The sequence below is a fragment of the Neolamprologus multifasciatus genome, chromosome 2 (assembly GCF_963576455.1).
Source record: "Neolamprologus multifasciatus chromosome 2, fNeoMul1.2, whole genome shotgun sequence".
Taxonomy (NCBI): domain Eukaryota; kingdom Metazoa; phylum Chordata; class Actinopteri; order Cichliformes; family Cichlidae; genus Neolamprologus; species Neolamprologus multifasciatus.
This window is the reverse complement of record NC_140440.1, coordinates 13,392,683-13,409,472: the sequence shown is the minus strand read 5'-3', so window position 1 is coordinate 13,409,472 and position 16,790 is coordinate 13,392,683. Positions and strand designations below refer to the sequence as shown.

General features: G+C 42.0%; 1 long non-coding RNA gene across 1 annotated transcript; it reads left to right on the top strand.

The window, feature by feature from the left end:
- The first annotated feature begins 15,246 nt into the window (after positions 1 to 15,246).
- Positions 15,247 to 16,207, top strand: LOC146524091 (uncharacterized). The gene is made up of 2 exons (XR_014877654.1): positions 15,247 to 15,664; positions 16,052 to 16,207. It is a non-coding gene; the product is annotated as an uncharacterized LOC146524091 (long non-coding RNA).
- The last annotated feature ends 583 nt before the right edge of the window (positions 16,208 to 16,790 follow it).

Sequence of the window (16,790 nt, the reverse complement as noted above, 5' to 3'; positions counted from 1 at the left end):
AGATATTTTTCCATTTTTTGACGTCCATGCTGCTTTATTAATTTTCCCTCCGTTTTCATCTCCAGCCGCTGCTGTTTCATCAATTTTCCCTCCGTTTTCATCTTCAGCCGCTGCTGTTTCATCAATTTTCCCTCCGTTTTCATCTCCAGCCGCTGCTGTTTCATCAATTTTCTCTCCGCTTTCATCTTCATCCGAGTCGGAACTGGACCCCAGCTGCTCTGTTTCTGCCTCCGATACCTCCTCTTCCTCCTCGTCCCCAGATTCCACAGGGGATAACTCGGAGCTATCCTCGTACTCAGAGTTCATGATCACTGGATATCACGGATATCTAAATAGATTTGCTTATTCGGCCAGGATATCGTTTCTCGTGCCTTCCCTTTTGCCAGCACATGCAGGACTAAACCGATTCAAAACTATATCCGGTAAGATATAGTTACTAGACCGGAAGCATGGACCCTGCTTCCGGTCAGTCCAGCTAACGTAAAGCTACAAACATCTCTACTGTTTAGGCTACGTCCACACTTAGGCTATGTCCACACGTAAAGGGGGTATTTTTGAAAATTGAGATTTTTCGTTTTAAAAAATAATCCCGTCCACACGTAAAGGCAGAAATGAAGGAAAACGCTGCTAGGAACACGCCAAAGCAGCAGGTGGCACTATATTCCTAACCGTGTAGAAATGTTGGCCAATCAGAAGTCTAGAAGCCTCGGTGGGAAAAAGTAAACAAAGCTGGGGCATAGAAGCAGAACCGAGTTGTATGTGTGGAAGGACAGTAACTGTGTGTGTATATGTAAGCATTTAAACACTGCAGAGAGAACAATTAACAGTAACAGTATTGTAGAAATTCATTTCACCGAAACAATAACGTGGCGCACAGTGTGACGTCAAAAAAGGCGCACACCTTTGTCGCTGCGTTTAATCCATTTGTCTGTCCACACATAAATGCAAAAACTGAGCTTTCAAAATATCCACCCTGGCCGGAGTTTTTAAAAAGCTCCGTTTTCAGTGACCAAAAACGCCGTTTACGTGTGGACGAGGGTGCAAACGCATAGAAAAATCTGCGTTTTAAAAAGTGCCCAGGTACGTGTGGACGACTGGTAGTTTTGAAAACAGAGCTTTTCCGTTTTCGTTTAAAAAAAAAAAAAAAAAAAATCCCGTCCACACATGCAGTTTTGAGAAAAATATCTCAGTCCACGTGTAACACCCCCACCTCCCACCCCCCCTCCAAAAAAACAAAGGCAAACGTTGTAAGGAGCACGCCAAAGCAACAGGTGGCGATATAATCCTGACCTTGCAGAAATGTTGGCCAATCAGAAGTCTTGAAGCCAGGGCGGGAAAGCATAAACAAAGACGGCGGAAGTGAAAGAGTTAGTACAAAAAGAAAGAACAGTCATTGAAGGATTTGAACCAAAGGCAAAAAATAACATGAGCAAAGAAGGGCAGTCATGATTATAAAATAGGGAGGTTTCTTTTTTCTTTTTCTTTTTTTTTAACATAAATTAAACTCGTTAAATAAAACAACAAGTTTATGGGCTTTCTTGTTATTCACAAGTTTCAGCGATTTAGCCCAGAGTTTAAAGTCATTCACCCATCTGTTTATACATGGTTTAGCTTTAAAGTATCTGCATTTGTGAATAAAATTTTTTCCCATTAACAAAAACGTCCTAATCAACAGGTCAAAATCTGCATTCTCAGCAAGTATTCCAAATTTTATTACTGTCACCGTCAAATGCGGTAACTGAATCCTCCTGGACTGTAGCCAGCTCCACATGTCAGTCCAGAAGGAGTGCACTGATTCACAGTAGAAAAACAAGTGATCCAGACTTTCAATATCATTTTCACACAATGTGCAGGCGTTCACATCTAAATTAAATTTCCGTCTTAAGAATTCATTGGTTGGATAAATCTCATTAATGATTTTAAAGTGAACCTCTTTTACTTTAGGGGAAAGAGGAAGTGAAATATACTTTTTTCTTATCGCCTTAACCTCCATGGTCTCAAATTCTTTAAGGATTTAATTTCTTTTAACCAGATTAGGGCAAATTTCATTTATCAAAATATTCCTGATCACTTTGTTTGTAAACCTGCTGTCACCAAATTCAACTCCAGCTATGCAGAGCTGCCTCAGTCCAGGAGAAATTTTAGAGTGCACAATATCTTCTTTTATCATTGATCTTAAAGGGACTGGGATAGCTTTCATTGGGGATTTATATCTCTTAGCAGTACATCTTACATCAAATTTCTCACAAACGTCTCATGTTTTAATAAGACCCCATTCTCATCCATAAAATGAGCTACAGCCCAAATCCCTTTAGATCTACACAAACAGATATACCTGTTGTTCCATATAGGGGTACTGTGAGGAGTAAAGTTATGTTTATAGATTAATTTCCGGTAGAGAAGGACCTGCTGATGGAAAGCTGAGAGTTTAACAGGTAACGAACTGCAATCAAAGTCACAACGTAACAAAAAGTCTATTCCACCCATTTTGCCAAAAATCACACTGGGAATAATATTCCAAAAGGAATTTTTGTTCCTAATGAAAGACCTTAACCATTTCAATTTTAGTACACCATTCATAACATCAAAGTCAATGGCATTAGCCCCACCCTCTTCATAATTCTTAATCATATCATTTTTCTTTATATAATGACATTTGTTCCTCCATATGAACCTAAAATTAAGGTTATTTATAGATTTAATTAGTTTTTGAGATATGGGCAAAGAAAAGGCTGGATAGATCAGTCTGGACAGACTGTCCATTTTGGTTAGCAAGATTCTCCCAAACAGAGTTATGTCCCTCTGCAGCCACCTGTTTAAAATTGACTTACACTTTTCTATATTGGTACAGATATTCTTATTTTCTGTTGATATCTTATCCTTGCAAATTACAATGCACAGATACTTCACCTCTTTTTTGATCGGTATATTATTTATTGCTTGCAGGGGACACTCATGCAGAGCTAGAATTTCACATTTATTAATATTCAGCTGTAGGCCAGAAGCTTTGGAGAAGTGGTTGATCACCTGTAAGGCTAAAGGAATCTGATCCTCATTTTTTTAAAAACAGGGTGATATCATCTCCCAGCTGACTGATTATTATCTGTTCACCCATCACAGTTAACCCGTCAATGTAACTGTTTTTAATCAAAATAGACAACAGCTCAGCAACCATGATGAACAGAAGTGGTTAGCTGCTACATCCCTGCCTTATCCCTCTATTAACCTCAAACCTTGAACATGTACCATGTTCTAGCAAAACAGAGCTGTTAATGTCATTATATAGCATCTCTATAACATTGATAAATTCCTCTCCAAAACAAAAAGACTGCAGAGTTTTAAATATGAACGTATGTTCAACTGAGTCAAATGCTTTGTAAAAATCCAAGAACAGGATGTATCCTCTCTCTTGGATTATTTCACTGTACTCAAGGAGGTCTAAAACCAGCCTAATATTGTTATGAATTAGTCTTCCTTTCAAAAAACCTGATTGTGTTTCACTGATAATGTTTGAGATGCCTTTCTTTAGCCTCTCAGCTACAGCTCCAGAAAGGATCTTATAGTCAGTGTTTAGTAAGATGATGGGTCTTAAATTGTCTAAAATTCTTTTATCCTTACCCGATTTAGGGATCAGGGTTATCAACCCTTGTTTCATGCTTGGCATCAGTTCTTTTTTCTCTATCGATTCCTTTAATACATCAAACAATAAAATTCTTAGGTCCTTCCAGAAGAATTGAAAAAAAGTTAGTAGTGAGTCAGAACAATAACAACAAATATAAAACATCAAACAGAGAATGTGCAGTGGTACTGCAAAGAAGAGAGAGGGGTGCGAGACATTGAATAATCCAACAAAGACATTAAACATATTACAAATATTGATGGTTTTTAAAGCTTTTTTGGTGTGAGAAGAAAGGATTGTATTCACATAGAGTTCAACTTCTTTCCTGAAGGTGAAAAAGTTTGGCTTCTTACTTGAGAACTAAAAAGCATTCGAGTCTTTCCTACTTAAGTCAGTATAGCCAAATAGCACATTTTGGTAAAAAAGCACAAAATCTGATAAGACATCGCATAGAAGCAGAACTGAGTCGTACATGTGACAGACAGTGAGGTGGAATTATTCCTCAATATCACACTGGAATATGAAACAGCAAAAAAAACAAGAAAACGTGGACTGGGAGACTTGTCAGGGGAAATAAGGTTAGCCTACCATACGTGTATAAACAAATGCCCTACTGTATTTCAGTAGCCCAATTATAGATGCCTTTAGCACCTTTAGGTTTGACCTAGTAATGATACAGCTCGGCTTCATTTCTTTAACTACTGTGTAGCTTAACCTATACGAAGTCATCATAATGACAGATTTAGATTCATCTGAATCTGCAGTGTAACTGTGTTGGTGTTGAATCCCTACCTCAAGAATGTTGTAGAGTTAAAAGTATAGGAAAAGAGAACACTTAACCTAAAATATTTAAGTGTAGCACTTAAGTAAATATTAATCTTGGTATTCCACCACTGATTTATTTTTAACATTTATTGTGGTTAATTTGTTTTTCATTATTCTACCTTTTGTCAAGGCAAAACTCAAGGGCCACAGACAGGACAGACTTAAAAGAAGACTTTCAACTGAAACACATTTGCGTAATGTTGCAGAGGTGGACATACAGATGAAGAAAAGAATTCTGGATATGATGGAGACATCTGAGAGGCAAGCTTCTGAACATCACAGTAAATTATAAGTCACTCTTGAGAGACAAGTTCAGTTGCAGATGGATTTTTACTGCTAAGACAAGTCATGCATCCACCACCACAACCTTTCAACCTGCCACCATACCATGGTGGGCACATCTATGCATGTGCACCACCACCACACGCTGTACCTGGCTCATTTCCACCCAACAGTACCATAACTGAGCTGCCAAGCAGCCCACCCTTTGCAGGGAGCAGGGCAATTTTTCTTCACACAAGCACTTTTGGAGGATGATATTTGAAATAATCTGCATCATTACCTATGCTGGGCAAAAAATAACTTATGTTGGGAGCTTTTGGGGCTGCATCTGTATGCTCAACTTTTGGCATGTTAAATGTTTTCTATTAGCTGTTATGCAGCTCAAATTTTTTCTGTTCAAAACAGCACTTTGACTTTGACTTAAGTGTAAGAGGTTTTCCTTGTAATTTACAGCCACTCCCCCCCCCCCCCCAAATAACCAGACCCAACCAATATAACCCCTTCAATAAAATTATCTTATCTTACATAAATAGGCTGTTGATTTTCTTTACTCATTTCAGTTATTACCAACAAAATAGTTGCATGTTTAATCATCTGGGAATTTACCCAGATTTATTTATTTAGACAGAGATCTTGACCCCCCCAATGTTCAGCACAAAGTTACGCCGATGCATGTTCAGGATCACAGTGCATAGATTGTGAAGTGTCACATATCCTGACTTACAATTTCTGTAGATATAACCGTGTATATCCCTCTCAAGGCAGGCGTTGCCGATTTGCAACAGTTAAAAACAAACAACTTGATTACCCCACATACATATTTTATGAGTTTTTTTTTTTTACTCAGAAGTACCACTGCTGGACTTGGTTGTGCATTAGCAACGAAAAGTTTAATTTGAGCCTGAGAGGAATATCAGTGATGTCATGCAATCAGCTCTGTAGTAAGTCTGTGTGTCTGGGTGGTTGTCCTTTTCCTGCTGAATTACTTCAGTGACTGTAATCTATCATGTCCCCGCGGGGGCCCTTCGCATATAGGTGTAACGTAGAATCAGCCAATCAAATCGCAGCTTTTCAGCCAGTGTAAAAAATGATATATTTTTTTGCACTGAACCGTCTGAGCGCAGGTGCCCAACCTGGCAAAGATGCCCAACGGATTTACTTTACCAAATGGATCATCCCGGCCTTACCGTATTGGTCCATTTATTTGACCTTTGTCTTTATTGTTTATTTTATTTTTGCTACACACGGGACAAACACGACTGGGGGAAAGAAAGAGAGGTAGGGAAAGAAAAACAGCGGAGAAGAGGAACAAAGGCAAAAAACAAACAAAACGACAAAAAATACAAATATCACCTGGATCACCTGTTGAGAAAGAAAAAACGAGCAAAAAAACAAAACAAAAAAAAAAACAATATAATAAACCACATCATTGCGATGATCTATGTGAATATAACAGTAAATACTAAGTATTGAATATTATTGTGCAGCACGTACGATCAACAGTGCACAGTGTGCTTTGAGTTAGCAGCCAAACAAGGTGTAGTTTGTGTCAGTGAGCACCTGTGACGATCTGGTAGAGGGTGTGGCCTCTGGTAGAGGTTTGCCCCGGCAAGCAGCCATCAGGAGTGAGCCGGTGCGTACCTGAACGCCCATCCCCGGACACTAAGAACCACCAATGTACCGATGTCTGAGGGCGTCTGCCACTGGCAGGGGGAGATATGCCTCCATACCTTGGAGGGCCTGAGATGTCCCTAGAGAGGTGGCGTCTGATACCCAACCTGACATATAGACACAGACAAACAGGCACACACAAACATCCATTCCCACCCTCATATGCAAATACTCACTCACCCAACGTGGAGACAGACATAGAGAGACACTGTACACACACTCACACTCCCCAAGTGTACTCTATACCCCAGGTCTAGGTACCTTTGCCCCTGGAGGGGGAAACTGCACCCAGACCCAGGTAGTGTTTGTCACGTCCAGTGTGGCGCAGGGGCCTGAGCCGAGAGTGGCTGCTGGGCAGCTGACTGAGCCGGGAGTGGCTGCTGGGCAGCTGACTGAGCCGGGAGTGGCTGCTGGGCAGCTGACTGAGCCGGGAGTGGCTGCTGGGCAGCTGACTGAGCCGGGAGTGGCTGCTGGGCAGCTGACTGAGCCGGGAGTGGCTGCTGGGCAGCTGACTGAGCCGAAGGTAGCTGAACAGGCGATAAGCAGCTCGTATTGCCACACAAGACACAGCCCCTGAATGAACAGTCACAAAGTCCGAAAGAGAGTCCTCACCACAGCCGGCGAATTAGAAGTCCGAACGTCCGGCTGTGGGGTGGCGCGCCGGCAGCGCGATCGGCGTTTCCTCCCTGCAGACGGCTCCGACGGGCCGGGCAAGATCACATCCGGCGAGTCGGGCAGCGAGGCAGGAGTGGCTGAGAGAAGGTGAGGTGTATGCTGGAGAAAAGGCTGCATGGTCAGAGGAAGCAATTTCAAAAGCCATGGCAGGCCGGAAAAGAGCCGTTGTAGCCGATTTTCAACGGTGCAGCGAAGCTCATACGGAGGGTTCTCCAGCCACAGCCCGAGGAGGATCTTCACATTGTAGCTGATGTCATCCTGGAGCTCCTCGGACGGATTGAATGCCGCAGGGTCCATGCTGGCTGGTTCGTACTGTCACGTCCAGTGTGGCAGACGTGTGGAGTTTGTAGAAAGGACCCAAAAGGCGGCAGCTCTGGTGCAGGTGAGTATTTATTTACAGGAGTGGGTACAAACAGCAATGGTGGATGAACATGAAACTGGAAAACCTAAACTGGGCAGAGCTAAGAAAACAAACCTGAACGAAGATGCAGGGAGGTACGGCAAAATACACAGAGAGACAGCCGGAGAGACACAGAAATACCGAGGGGAACAACACAGACGAACCAGCAACAAGGACGAGGTAACACACACTATAAATACACACGGCAGGAATCAGGGGATGGGAAACAGGAGGGGAACACACCTGGAAGACATCACAGCTGACGAGGCAGGGGAAACGTAAGCAGAACACACTGACATAAGACATAGACTTTCACAATAAAACAGGAACTTACACATGCAAGGACACAGACTAAGAAACGCAGACTTAACACAGGAATACATGGGCAGAACCGAATAAACACTAAACCGAGGAAGAACAGAACCAAAATCACAATAATAGAAAACACAAAACGCTGGGTCAAAAGGACCCAGGATCATGACAGTGTTACCCTTTTCCCTGCGGTGGAGAGAAGCAGACCGCCCGACTCGGCAGCAGCAGGGAGGCCCCACATTCCAGACCCCAATTGGACGGCCAACTCCTCCTCCCAGCCCTCCCGCCCCAACAGGCAACAGAGAACGGGGGTGTGTGATGACTCCAAACCTCCCTCCACCCGCTCATATGTAGTGTTGATGCATGTGTGTTCTAGGGTGCATTTAAATATACTAACCATGTGTTTGTTCAAAATTTATTTGAGACAAGAATCTGTCAAAACTTTTGTAATTATATTTCTCTGTTATCGTGTTTTGTTTCACCAGTGCATGTGTGACTTTTTTCCCCTGTGCATTTCCAAACCAATGATCAAAGTGGCCGGTAGTGGCGGTCCTAGCCTGTTTGGCGCCCTGGGCGAACAGTCCCTCTGGCAGCCCTCCCCTTCCCCCCCCCCCCCCTACACACACACACACACACACATAAAACATATTAAGGATTGTACATTAACACAAAACTGTTGTCGGAACCACACCATTTCACCAGAGAAACACACACACACACACATATGAAGAGAGAGAGAGTATGCATGGTATGCAAACGACTACCAAACAGCCATCATAATTTGTCATACAATGAGAACAGGACAAATCAACAACTGACTGTGACTAATTAATATTAAAATCTGTAACATAATGTATTTTGGAGTTTAGTCTGTTACTGTTGCTATTTTTACCATTTCTTCTTGGAGCAACTGTAACACACATAATTTCCTCAGGGATTAATAAAGTATTCTGATTCTGATTGTTTCAGGATTACCTGCCATTATCCAATCACACATCTGCTTACCTGCATCTTTTGCTCGTTTCTTCTTCTCTTCTTTTCTCTTTTTTCTAAACTGAGGACCTGATGGCTTTCAACTTTTCTTGTCCATCTTGGTTTTAATTTTGCACTCCAGTATAAACAGCCATCCCCCAACTTGAGGATCACCACAACATGATCTAACAGACCTACACCTTAGTTCACAGATTCACTTTGTTTATTTCTGGGATTTCGCACAACCCAGGATTCAAATCATGAATACATAATGGGCTTGGATTTACAACATTATGAATGAAATGTGCTCTACTTGGAAGCAGCAGGTCTCCCTCCCCTTACGACGGGTTGTGTGAGACGTTAAATCATCAAATAAATATAAAAGTTTAAGATCACTTGAAAAATGGCAAAAAAAAATATATTTTCCATGGATGGATCTTAACAACATGCAACAAGAAGAAATGGGAGTGAGACAAAACATTTTTTGAGAACAACGCTTAAACTGAGACAGGCTGTTTCACTTCACAGCTGAGCAGAAGTTTAGGACCACGTGCCTTTAAAAGGCCAAATCTGTGCAAAAGTGTGGATTCAGGTAGTCACACTGTGGTCAGGTTGTTGAAATGCATAAGCGGGGTCTCTCACAGCGCGCCATCACTGCTGAGGTGGGACGCAGTAAGACAGTCATTTGGGATTTCTTAAATGATCCTGGGGGTTATGGAACAAGTCAAGTGAAAGACCAAAAAGGTTTTCACCAGCACTGAGCCAGACACTGGATGATCCTCCACCCAAATTAAGGCCGTTACTGGTGCCGACTGCAGCCCCGTCGTCTTCAAAGGCCTCGTCTCCTTGAACTCCACAGAACTGACCATTTGGACTTTGCAAGAGAGAAAGAAAGTTTTATTCTCTGATGAGAAAAAATGTAACCTTGATGGTCCTGATGGTTTCCAACGTTACTGGCATGACAAGTAGATGTTTTCTATGCTCCACAGTGGAGGGGGCGCCATAATGGTCTGGGGTGCTTTTTCCTTCAGTGTAACAATGGAGCTTAAGGAGTTGCAGGGGCGTCAAACAGCTGCTGGCTGTGTCCACATGTTGCAGAGAGCATCTGTTATGACTGAGGCTCCTCATCTGTGTGGTAACGACTGGATTTGTTTTAACAGCACAACGCTACACAGTGTTGGGAAGGTTACTTTTAAAATGTATTCCACTACAGATCACAGAATACATGGCCCAAAGTATATTTTATAACGTATTCCTTTAGTTACTCAATGAGAGTAACGTATTCTGAATACTTTGGATTACTTAATATATTGTCATGCTTTTTACAACTACTTTTTTCTTAAATAAATCTACTACATCATGTGTACTTTTTATGTCATGTGTAATTTTCATTGCAAATAGTAATCACAGTTAAATTAAGAGGGGATAGAGCTGTGATGTCATCAAGTACACTGCCATTGCAATTGTAGAACGATCGTGCTGCGTTCTCGGGAAGCCTGGACTCCCATGTGAACTTAGGACGTCCAGAGTAATGAGAATATCCTGCGGTACGATGTCTGGTTAATAGCATTGTCCTGTTCTAACTGCTTCAGACATCTATCACCCTCTTCCTGTAGCCACTTCCTGGGTCTCGTTTCAGGGCCTCATAAATATTTTTGTCACTGAGCAGTGACAAAATTTCCTATCATAGTCTTTTTGGTTTAGCAAAACTGTGCACCCAGCCTTGTCCGCAGGAAGGGTGAGAATGCTGTTGTAATGTAATGAAAACCTTTATTTTCCTGATTTAATGAATAAAAGAAATGCCAGCAAACTAGTGACAAAGATACTTGGGCAGGTTGTCATATTTATAGAACTATAGAAAACAGACATGCAGGCTACCCAGGTGAACGCTGTGGCCGAATATAGTACTGAAGCAGTAGGAATGTTATATCTAAAAGCTCTGTGCTCATCTGAGCCTTATGGCTAACTGAACTAAATGTACAGTCGAGGCATGCAGTATGCTCACAACTTTTATGTAGTCAGTATGTGGGTCGGAGTGAATGTGGACAGACAAAACATACTACTGAGTTTAATTTTGTCTGTACGTCGTATTTATGATTAAAAACAAATGTAATCAAATTAGATATCGATATTTTCATATGGGAATTGATCCTGCAACATGAAATGCTGATATTGGATCAATACGTTATCAATACGGTTGCCACTGACAGAAAATGGCAGTAAACATGTTTTTAAAACTTTAAGGACTTAATTCTTAAATCCAGCTCCACACGCTGGAGTCTATGTCTATGTCAGTTATGTGTAGCATTGCATGTCCCCTTTAACCCAAAGGAGATCCTTAAATATCCTGAATTGTTTCTAATGACAAAAACTGGCAGCTTCCCAAAAAGTGCAATAATAATGTTATATATTAATATTGTTTTGCACTATAAATGAGTCGGTCTATATTTGGGGGTTTTAACCCTTTGAAGGCCAATATGTTTACATAACTGCACTGTGTTTTAACTGGAAAAAAACAAAGAACTGAAATATTTTCCATAAAATACATTTCAAGAAAGATTTCATTGCTATTATAATTAGGCCTTTAGATTGGCACCAAGCTAGATTTTGATTCATCATTATTTTTTTTGCAGATGTAAATGTAATAATCATAACCTATAATGGTATATGATGTGTTTCACTTTTTCCACACTAAATGTTCATTGCCTTGCTAATGTAAATAAAAATACAAGCTCAGTTTGAACTAGAAAAACATTTATTTTAGAAAGATAAACATGAACATTTATGTTGTTGGGGATGGGGAGAGAGACAGACAGACAGAGAGAGGTAGTATGTGTCTGGGTGTGAGAGTCCTGCTCAGTAGTGATGTGCGATACCACTGATTTATTGTATCTTTTATTGTATCTCATATTATAGCGTCATAATGATTACAGGACATCAGATACTTGTTCTTATCACTTAATAATGCAGAATTCATCATATAGAAATAAAAAATCTGAAGTTGTTATTTGAACTATTTGCTATTTGAACACCTTGCCAGCCTGCAGCACTAAAGTACTCAGTGAGAGCACCTGTCCCTGTCCTCCTCTTCAGTTCGCCTCAACATAATCTCGTCATATTCTGTGATGTGATTTACTCTGAGGCATTTAACAAGGTTAGTGATGTTGCCACAACCATACATGCCAACCCTCCCGACTTTTCCAGAAGAATCCCGAATTTCAGTGCCCCTCCCGAAAATCTCCCGGAGCCACCATTCTCCCGAATTTCTCCCGATTGTCCACCCGGACAACAAAATTAAAAAACCATATCGCAGAATTCATAAGGCCCAGCCAATTCCAGTTTCCAACAATGGCGGCAGCGACTTAGTTTTAATATTTCTCTTATTTCTCTTTCTGGGTCGCAAAATAAACTTTTAACATATTTTTCAGGTGAGAATGTAGCTGTGTAAACTTCAAATATCTGAGCCGACACGTCGTCTTCAAACCCCCGCGGTCTTTCACTACTCGGGTTAAACATGATGTATAAGCCACTTTGATAACTTAAAAATGTTATTGTTCGGCTTTTTCAGTGTTTTATTTGTTCGTGAGTAAATCGGTTTGGCTGAGATTAAAGTTATTAGATTAAATTCAATTAACTTTATTAATCCCTCGGGTGGGTTTCCTCCGGGGTTTTCACACAGCTGAATAAACGTCAAACAGAAAACTGATTAAACAGAAGAGTTTACGTCAGTGCCCGGTTATATTTTAGATAGCAAGGAGCAGACGGCAGTTTCACTCCACCGAGGGAGCTCGTGACGTACTACCCGGCTTTCTTTAGACCGCGAAGGCCGGGTCCTCAGGTGGAAGCAGCCTCTGAATTTGGACCCCTGCTGTTTCCGGGCCGGCCAATAAGAACGGTGATATTTAACGTATTTTATCCGATAAATAAACACTGTAATTTATTTATCTCCCCCCCCCCCCCCTTTTTTTATGTCTCCCTAATTCTCAAGGTTGGCAAGTATGACGACAACACCTCCCTTTTTTGACACATGTATGCAAACCACGTCTCGGCTGTTTGTTGATGTAAAATACGTCCGCACATGACTCCAACTACGCTCAGCCAGTGTTGCGAGTGCGCGCGCCAAGGGGCCGCAAGACATTTATACAGCCGTATTTCGCACATGACTGTGAAAGGCGGAAGAGGAAGTAGTTCCTTTGAATGTAGACAATCCGAATGATAGTTTCTTTCCACTGTGTTCCTGTTAATGATAAACTACAAATTTACTCTAAACTACTAAAATATCGATATTTTAATGTGAGTATCGATTCTAGAACATAAATGATTGGTATCGGAGGAATCAATATTTCAGGATCGATCCGCACATCACTACTGCTCAGGCGGCGCAGTTGTTACAAATGGACACACTGTGGTCCTTGCATATATACTTCTCACATTTGGAGCAGGTGTTGACAGTTCTTCTCCTTTTTCGTTTGCAAAGTTCGCACCGCCTCCTGCCCTTACACTTAATGGGAGAGAAGCCTGCAACCGCTGCAGTCACATCTGTGACTATTGCTGCAGCGGCTGATGAGCGGGGAAGGTGCTCTCTCTTTGCTATGTGTGGTTTCACCAGCATTTCTCCCACTTCTTCAATGAAGAGCCTCCGTCTGTGTCCTTTCTTCTCCTGCCAGGAGAACTCGATTGATGTCCACAGGACGAAGGCATTGTAAAGTGAAACATCAAGGACATTGTGGAAGAGGGCCATTGGCCAATAATTTGTTCTCCTCCTGCAGGAGTAGGTGCCAACAACCTAGCAAAAAAAAAAAAGCATAAAACTTACATATATTTTAGGCAATAATATATGAGCAAGAATGAATGAATAAATGCGTAACTGGTTTGTAATGACACCTACCATATCAAGCCTGTCGACACCTCCTTTGCATTTATTGTAATCTTCGATTATTACAGGCTTTCTCTTCCCTTCTTTGCTCACGTCTGGACGGCGGTGTTTTGTGCTTAGTAGCAGCACATTCTTGCCCCGTCGGGCGGTGTAAGACACAAGTGTGTGGGTGTTTGTAAAAGCGAAGATGGAGGAGAAGAGCTCTCTCTTTTTTGCCTGGAGCAAATGAGGTGGAAGCTCAGGCTTGTTTTGGCGAATTGTGCCAACCAGGGTCATTTTCTTCTTGAGTAGCTTATCTGCCAGTGCACAGGAAGTGAAAAAATTATCACAGGTGACGACGTGTCCCTGGAGCCCCTCTGTCATGTCCAGGACCACCCTCATCCCCTGGTTGACTTCAACACGATCTGGAGCTGCTTTGCCCGTGTACACCTGCAGTCTCCAGGCGTAGGATGTTTTGACATCACAGGCTGCCCAAATCTTGATACCATATTTGGCCGGCTTTTTTGGCATGTACTGCCTGAAGCTGCACCTGCCTTTGAACGCGACGAGTTGTTCATCCACACAGAGATCTCTGTCTGGGCTGAACAGCATCTCCAGGCGGTGCGTCCACATGTTCCAGACTTTGCGGAAGGGAGCAAACTTGTCAACACGGCACTGGGGGCGGGAAAGCTTATCATCAAACCGCAGTGCTCTGCTGATGTTGTGAAACCTATGCTGGGACATCGTAGCCCGGAAAATGCTCCGTCCCGATTTTTCACTCCAGAGGCTCAACGTTGATTCGTGTTTTGACCTGTAAACACCGGACAAAACGAGCAGCCCCACATAAGCCCGAAACTCATCTGCGTCTATATCTCGCCAGTCGGGATTTTTGCGATTCCCATGCAGGTTTGTCATGGACACAATATGCTTCACGATCTCATCCGTTAGAAACAGTGCGAAGCTGGATATGGGGTCAACGATTCGGGCAGTGGCATAGCGTGTAGGTCCCGGGGTCAGACCAGTGGGTGCTGGGATGTAGCGGAACGTCTCAGCGTTTGTGGGAGACCAAGATATTTTTCCATTTTTTGACGTCCATGCTGTTTCATCAATTTTCCCTCCGTTTTCATCTTCAGCCGCTGCTGTTTCATCAATTTTCCCTCCGTTTTCATCTCCAGCCGCTGCTGTTTCATCAATTTTCTCTCCGCTTTCATCTTCATCCGAGTCGGAACTGGACCCCAGCTGCTCTGTTTCTGCCTCCGATACCTCCTCTTCCTCCTCGTCCCCAGATTCCACGGGGGATAACGCGGAGCTATCCTCGTACTCAGAGTTCATGATCACTGGATATCACGGATATTTAAATAGATTTGCTTATTCGGCCAGGAGATCGTTTCTCGTGCCTTCCCTTTTGCCAGCACATGCAGGACTAAACCGATTCAAAACTATATCCGGTTAGTCGTGACGCATGGACCCTGCTTCCGGTCAGTCCAGCTAACGTAAAGCTACAAACATCTCTACTGTTTAGGCTGCGTCCACACTTAGACTGGTATTTTTGAAAACAGAGATTTTCCGTTTTCGTTTTTTTTTAAAAATCCCGTCCACACGTGCAGTTTTGAGAAAAATATCTCCGTCCACGTGTAACCCCCCCCCCCCCTTCCAAAAAAACAAAAACAAAGGCAAACGTTGTAAGGAGCACGCCAAAGCAGCAGGTGGCGATATAATCCTAACCTTGCAGAAATGTTGGCCAATCAGAAGTCTTGAAGCCAGGGCGGGAAAGTATGAACAAAGACGGCGGAACTTTTCAACAAATATAAAAATTTGGCTTCTTACTTGAGAACTAAAAAGCATTCGAGTCTTTCCTACTTAAGTCAGTATAGCCAAATAGCACATTTTGGTAAAAAAGCACAAAATCTGATAAGACATCGCATAGAAGCAGAACTGAGTCGTACATGTGACAGACAGTGAGGTTGAATTATTCCTCAATATCAAACTGGAATATGAAACAGCAAAAAAAAACAAGAAAACGTGGACTGGGAGACTTGTCAGGGGAAATAAGGTTAGCCTACCATACATGTATAAACGAATGCCCTACTGTATTTCAGTAGCCCAATTATAGATGCCTTTAGCACCTTTAGGTTTGACCTAGTAATGATACAGCTCGGCTTCATTTCTTTATACGAAGTCTATACGACTTCGTATAAAGTCTATACGAAGTCATCATAATGACAGATTTATATTCATCTGAATCTGCAGTGTAACTGTGTTGGTGTTGAATCCCTACCTCAAGAATGTTGTAGAGTTAAAAGTATAGGAAAAGAGAACACTTAACCTAAAATATTTAAGTGTAGCACTTAAGTAAATATTAATCTTGGTATTCCACCACTGATTTATTTTAACATTTATTGTGGTTAATTTGTTTTTCATTATTCTACCTTTTGTCAAGGCAAAACTCAAGGGCCACAGACAGGACAGACTTAAAAGAAGACTTTCAACTGAAACACATTTGCGTAATGTTGCAGAGGTGGACATACAGATGAAGAAAAGAATTCTGGATATGATGGAGACATCTGAGAGGCGAGCTTCTGAACATCACAGTAAATTATAAGTCACTCTTGAGAGACAAGTTCAGTTGCAGATGGATTTTTACTGCTAAGACAAGTCATGCATCCACCACCACAACCTTTCAACCTGCCACCACACCATGGTGGGCACATCTATGCATGTGCACCACCACCACACGCTGTACCTGGCTCATTTCCACCCAACAGTACCATAACTGAGCTGCCAAGCAGCCCACCCTTTGCAGGGAGCAGGGCAATTTTTCTTCACACAAGCACTTTTGGAGGATGATATTTGAAATAATCTGCATCATTACCTATGCTGGGCAAAAAATAACTTATGTCGGGAGCTTTTGGGGCTGCATCTGTATGCTCAACTTTTGGCATGTTAAATGTTTTCTATTAGCTGTTATGCAGCTCAAATCTTTGACTCACTTTGACTTTGACTTAAGTGTAAGAGGTTTTCCTTGTAATTTACAGCCCCCCCCCCCCCCCCCAAATAATCAGACCCAACCAATATAACCCCTTCAATAAAATTATCTTATCTTACATAAATAGGCTGTTGATTTTCTTTACTCATTTCAGTTATTACCAACAAAATAGTTGCATGTTTAATCATCTGGG